Source organism: Triturus cristatus, chromosome 1_2 (genome assembly GCF_964204655.1).
Source record: "Triturus cristatus chromosome 1_2, aTriCri1.1, whole genome shotgun sequence".
Taxonomy (NCBI): Eukaryota; Metazoa; Chordata; class Amphibia; order Caudata; family Salamandridae; genus Triturus; species Triturus cristatus.
Window position 1 is genome coordinate 646,707,976 of NC_140580.1, and position 6,000 is coordinate 646,713,975.

The 6,000-nt window shown below is 43.0% G+C and overlaps 1 protein-coding gene across 3 annotated transcripts in view; it reads right to left on the reverse strand.

The window, feature by feature from the left end:
• Positions 1-4,923, reverse strand: part of LOC146867787 (uncharacterized) — a 120,813-nt gene extending 115,890 nt beyond the window's left edge. The window contains exon 1 of one of the 3 annotated variants that reach the window (XM_085608014.1): positions 4,589-4,923. The gene's annotated coding sequence lies outside the window, so the exon portion shown is untranslated. The remainder of the gene's footprint in view (positions 1-4,588) is intronic. The other 2 variants (XM_085608024.1, XM_085608030.1) reach the window with 2 other exon arrangements.
• Positions 4,924-6,000: the final 1,077 nt, after the last annotated feature.

The window sequence follows — 6,000 nt, forward strand, 5'->3', positions numbered from 1 at the left end:
GCATAAAGAAACAAGCCACACAGGACTATGGTTCGGATGACCCTCATGTTTGCATGGGACCTAAAGACAAGAATACCCAGCTGAAAACCGTGCTGAATCACGAGAAGACAAGGAGGACAGCCTCTGAAGTGCAGCTCAAGTTTGGAAAGGAAGAAGAAATATTGAAACTATACAGTGACTCCTGAAGACATGCTCAAAGTCGAGAGGTCTGAGAAGGTGAGTGGGTCCTCATGAAGCAATAGCATCTCCGGAAAGGAGATGCTGAATATGATGCCATTCTGCTCAGTCTACCTGTGAAGCAAGATACCATAACTATTGCAGCAGGACACAAGCGGACAACTCAGATCATCTTGCACTTCAAAACATATTATTAGCAGCACTACAAGGAAAAAGAATGCATCACTGCAGCGACAAGCGCAGACAGTGAAGATGAAGTAGGGCATACAAAAGGAAACCCTACGAGATGCTAATCAAAATGAAGCCACAAGAATCCAACCAGACTGATTGAAGAAATATAACAAACGTCTAAGGGAGATGGCATTTTTCTGAAGGAAGGGGGAGTGTAATGTCACGGATGGAGTACTATGGCACGAAGGCAGCTGACTAGGTCGGCCCTTCAGTCATTCATGACATCCTGTTTCTGGCAGGGTACAGCGGGAGGTTGCAGCTGCAGGAGAACAGAAGCACAGATGTGCGGGAGACTAACTCCAGCATACAAAACCCCCCTGCAACTGATTAGGGCCAAAGTGAGTAAATTAAGAAATTCAACAAGCCACCTGTGTTGCAGCGTGTGGGCAGACAGAGACAAACTGGCCTATAGGGCAATTAAGCAGTGCTGGTCTGACAGATCTGTGTGTGGGCCGATTCATTTGCAGGTGGACCGGTTTTTACTGTTGATTTCTCTGATAGTACCCTTTTTTAGGTCGAGCTAGAGTCAGCGCTCATGCACTGCTCTGCGAGGCATGCGGTATTAGAGAATGGACTTGAAGCTCCGCCCATATTTTTCATTGGCTTGTGTCGTCCTTTGTAAATGCTGGCTTCTGATTCCTTAATCGCCTTGTTAGTCCCTCCTTGTCTTCATTTGAAGCCTCCCATGGCGACTGCCCCTTTTACTTCTGTTGTTACACGGAATGTCTTATTTAGTCTGTAAGCACTATTTTCTTTAATGGGATTTGCGAGGCTGCAGGCCCCGCCTTGCTTTCCTTACATCCAGCGCGTCATGCCGCTTTCACTTTCCAAGCATCCAAGACAATGGCGGCCGCTTCTTTGTAATACCATATGTCTCGCATTTACGAGAGTTTGAGCTATACTCTCGTAAATGCGAGACCTATTGCATTTGAAGTGGTTGTTTTATAGGTCGCTCGCCATATTCAGGTTATCAAATGGTAATGCTTTTTTTTATTTTTAAATCTCTGCGATGTCGTGCTTTAACTTTTAACATTATTATTGTTTTTCAATGAGTCACCCTCGCTGCAAATCTAACATGGCAGCACACGCCTTTCATTTGTGCTGGGACTGGCCAAAAGCAACTTTTAAACATCGTTTTTTTACCCAGCAACTACAAATTGTGGCACTTTAGCAATGGCGCCCATGTCCACTGTCAGCAGCTTCTAACATTTCCGTCTGCTTTCCCTATGTGACTGCGTTGGAGCTGTTGCGTTGCCTGGATGAACCTCCGTGATCCCTATAGCCCCTGCAGACATGTCGGACAGCAGCAGAAGGTTTCTTTACTTTCGATGACTCTTCTCCCTTCATTTGAAGATAATCTGGGTAACTTGAAGGAATAGGTAGGGGTGGCTCTGCTTATTCTTTATGCCCCCCTTTCATTGTTTTATCCCCTTTCTCACTGCACCCTGCTAGCGCGGACTGCTCTGCTCCATTTTCCCCACCCTCTGTTCAGTCCTCACTCATTCTGAGTTTAGGGGGTTCTCAATACAGATAGATTTGAATGCTTCTCCTTTCCCTCCCACTTTCTCAGATCTCCTTCCTTACATTCTCTGACTGCGCTTCTGCCTCCTGATTCTGCTGTCTCAATGAGTTACCTCTTTCTAGATAAAGGCGGGAGGCTTATTCTAGCTGTGTTTATGCACAATTTATGGTTTCTTGTGTTTAGCTTTCCTTGTTTTAAGCTGATACACTTTTTCTATTTTTTTCTGTTTTGTTAATTGTAACACCCTGTACTAAAACAAAGAAATCTAATTCTGGACTTTATACCAAATACCTCCAGGTTTCGTCATGTTTCTTTTTTGACAATTAACCATACTTCAGTTCTGCCATTCATAAGAGCTGTATTTTTCTGGTGTGGTTCGTTCAGATTTGATCTCTCCAGATTAATGTTTTGATGACTTAACAGAATTTGGGCACCAGAATAAGAGCTGAAGTAACTCTGCAAATGACTGTAGGTTTGCTATGTCCAGGGCCACTGGAATTATGCGATTGTGTGGCCACAGCGATTTTTGTATAATAAAAGATTTGCCGTATTTGCCACAGTCCTTCATGTGCTGCATAATCTGCTAAAATAATTAAGTGATGCTTTCAAAAAATATACCGCATTACACGGCATAAATTGCTTTTTCTTGCTGCATAATTTACTCAACCCTGACACATTTTTTGGCCCTCCCATGCTGCATAATTCCAGTGGCCCGGACTATGTCCAACCACTTGTATAGTGTATTTATCAAGAGTCCATTCCTCAATGGTAGGAAGCACTGTACACTTGTGCGGCAGGAAACATGCTGCGTTTGTGCAATCAGTTTCTCTTACTTTCCCAGCTGCTTCTAGGCACTCCAGAGTGTTTCCTGTGGATACAGTTACAACAGAAAAATGCAAGAGCAGTTCCTATTGTATGCCTTGCCCTTGTGTGATGTCTCCCTCCCTGAGAAACATGACCAAGACTGAATCATCTTCACCTCTTTAAAAACTCCACACACTCATATATATTACTTAAAGACATAAGTTTGAAATCGGGCTAAAGCGGACTATCGAGTCGACTGGCTACGCCACAAAAAAAGAAACAATATCAAAATCCTCTCACACCCCTGTCTCACTAACTCAACAACCTGACCTCCCAACTCATTACTTGGAAATTACTTGTGAATGAGAGACTGGACGAGGATCTTTAGGAGTGTGTCAAAGTTTGTGTGGCTAAGTAGCTGCAGTGACCCCTAAAGTGACCCCTAAAGAAATGAGAATTGCAAAATGCTGTTTTCTTGGGCGGGATGTAGTTTCAAATTTTGTTCAAGCATCTAACATGGAGGAAATTTTCGGACAATGTGTTATTATGCTAATGAAGTGTTTTCGTCAGTTACAACATACCCCATATATGACAGAGTATCAGACCTGCCACCTTAAAAAAAAAAAAAAGCATTTGCAATGCAATAGGTCTTGCATTTTCAAAACTTTAACCTATTGGTATTGTAAATGACAATTCCTTTTATTATTGCATGTTTTTTAAACACATAAATAAAAGGCAATATCATTTACAATAGCAATAGCTCAATATCTCGCAAATGCGAGAACGGTTGCATTGCAAATGCTTGTTTTTTTAGCTATCTGCTTCGTTAATGGGTGCCACTTTCAGTTAGGTGCCCAGACCTATTTTTCATCCCCGTCTGACCCTGTGGGCAGCCTGTTCAAGGGAGTTGAACGGTAGGTCCTCTTACTGCCCAGCCTCAGGGAGAGCGTTCCCTTTAGGTGTCTCCTCCATCAGGGCTATTCTGACGGATGGTCTAATAATAACGTACTAAGGTGGCGATTATTCTGCAACCAGGGCCAACTCCTAGGTGTTTTTCACAGTCCCTCTATTGGTGCACACAAAACAGAGTCAAGTGGGGCATCAAACTGCATACTTCCATGCACGAGTAGTTAACCCATCCAGCACAGGGGTTTTCTCTGCATATTAAACCAGGGCCACCAGAGTTTTACAATTACAATTACAACTGCTGGTCATTTCTTTCATGACAATAATCTAAGGTACTATATGAAGGTGCGTAACTTGGGCGGGGGTGTATTTGGGGTGTTACACCCCTCCAAAAAGTGTATTTTTTAGTAAATATGCTGTAGGTCGGGTATGGTGAGATGTTTGTCGGATTTCTCTTAGGATTTTTACATGCATATGCAGACAAAAACTCTCACACACACACTTTCGCCTGTTTTAAAGGTTTAAATTGTCATTTTCCAAAATATTGAATTTTAATTACCGCCTTCCAATGGTACTCCTCTTCCTTTCTCCTTAAGTTGCCCTGTTTCCCATATAATGTATTTTAACCAGCGTGATTGTTGGAAAATTGGAAGTTCACACCCCCTAATCTTAAGGACCTAGCCTACGCCCGTGAATATATGACTCGCATCTCAAGGGTATCCCAGTCTAGTTTTCCCGTCTACCAACGACTGCAATGTACATGTTTGCAACTAATTTAATTTAAGGTAAACGAGAATGTATTCATTTTTAACGGAATGTTAAGAACAGAAAGAGAGTGCCCTACATGATATGGAGTCATCGGATAAGCTTCCAAAATACCTATTTCGAAGTCTTTCTCTCTGCGTCATCAAACACAGGAGCCGCGCGCTCACGTAAATGTCCTCCTACCTGTGCCGAGTACAGATCTGTTAAACATATTTCCGGCCTCCAGTCTGTAAATTCCGAAGTTCAAGTTACAGTAGGTACTGAGGGCGCAAACTAGGGACGGCGAAAACACAGCTTCCTGCTTCTGCTGGTGAAAAGTGAGAGGGCGGTTCGCTCTGCTGCAGGTTCACCTTGTCGCCAGGTTGGCACAGGGATTTTGTCTCGTCTCTAGCCTTAGGTCACAGTTGACGCTTACGTATCCGTGGCGTCGCCTGATGTAGTATTAAGGCGGAAGCACCGGGTTTCGATTCTGCATCAACAACCGAGCCCTGTTTCCTGCTTTTACTCCATTTTGTTCTGAGGGCTCCTCGGCTGGTTACTTGCATCCTCCTGCGCAATAGGGGTGGGGTCTACGGGAGTGGGGACAGGGGCAAAGGCGTGGCTAAAAAAGAACAAAATATTCTATTCGCCATCCTGGTAACTGCATATAAAATAAGGCACATCTTTAAATGAAAAATAAATGCAATTTCAACTATTCATTGGGACATGTATTATTTTACATTATGAAACATCGATGTACATAGCCCGACAGCCACAAAATTATATCCTGATTGGTGCTGTGGAAAATAGTTTTAGTGGTAAAAGGACCCAGCCTGTGTCAGAAAGTATGGTGACTATGTAAGTCATCATATTAAAAACTTATATTACACACAGTATAAGATAGGCTGCCATAAAAAAAAACAGCTAAAAAATTGAGGTTTATAATTGAAAAAGTGCTTCCAATATATAGATTATAGTAATAAACAGACTGCACCTACTGCATTTCTATTACTGTTCAGTGTTATATTATGTTATGTTGATATGTATAGTGCACTAATAAGCTGAGAGGCTATCCAGGCTATTGGGCAAGGTGCGTAGGTGTGTGGTCCCAAGGTGCTTGTATAAAGAGCCAGGTCTTCAGCTTCTTGCGGAAATCAAGAAGTGAGGAGGAGGCTCTGATGTGTTGAGGGAGGTTGTTCTGTGTCTTGGGTGCGATCTTTGAGAATGAGTGACCTCCAGTTTTACTTTTGGGTATGTGGCGAGTGTCAAAAGAACGCTCAAGAGAACTTTACCACGAAAGAAAGCTTATCAGAAAGTGCGAGAAAGAATGGAGATTAGCACCCTGTAACCTGAATATGAATAAGCTTTACATAGCACGAAAATAGTACAAGCACCGAATACTTAGAGACAAATCCTCTCACTTCAGAGCACACGTGAACTCTGCAAAGAACAGACCAAAGCTTCTGTTCGAGGTTCTCGCACAAACTAGAAACCTCTCCACAACTTCAGTTCTCGAGCCATCAGTGGCCCCCCGCAACAACTTTGTGGATTTCTTAGATCGAAAACTCAGAGACATACACACCTCGCTACACACCAGTGAACCTCCAGAAACTGAG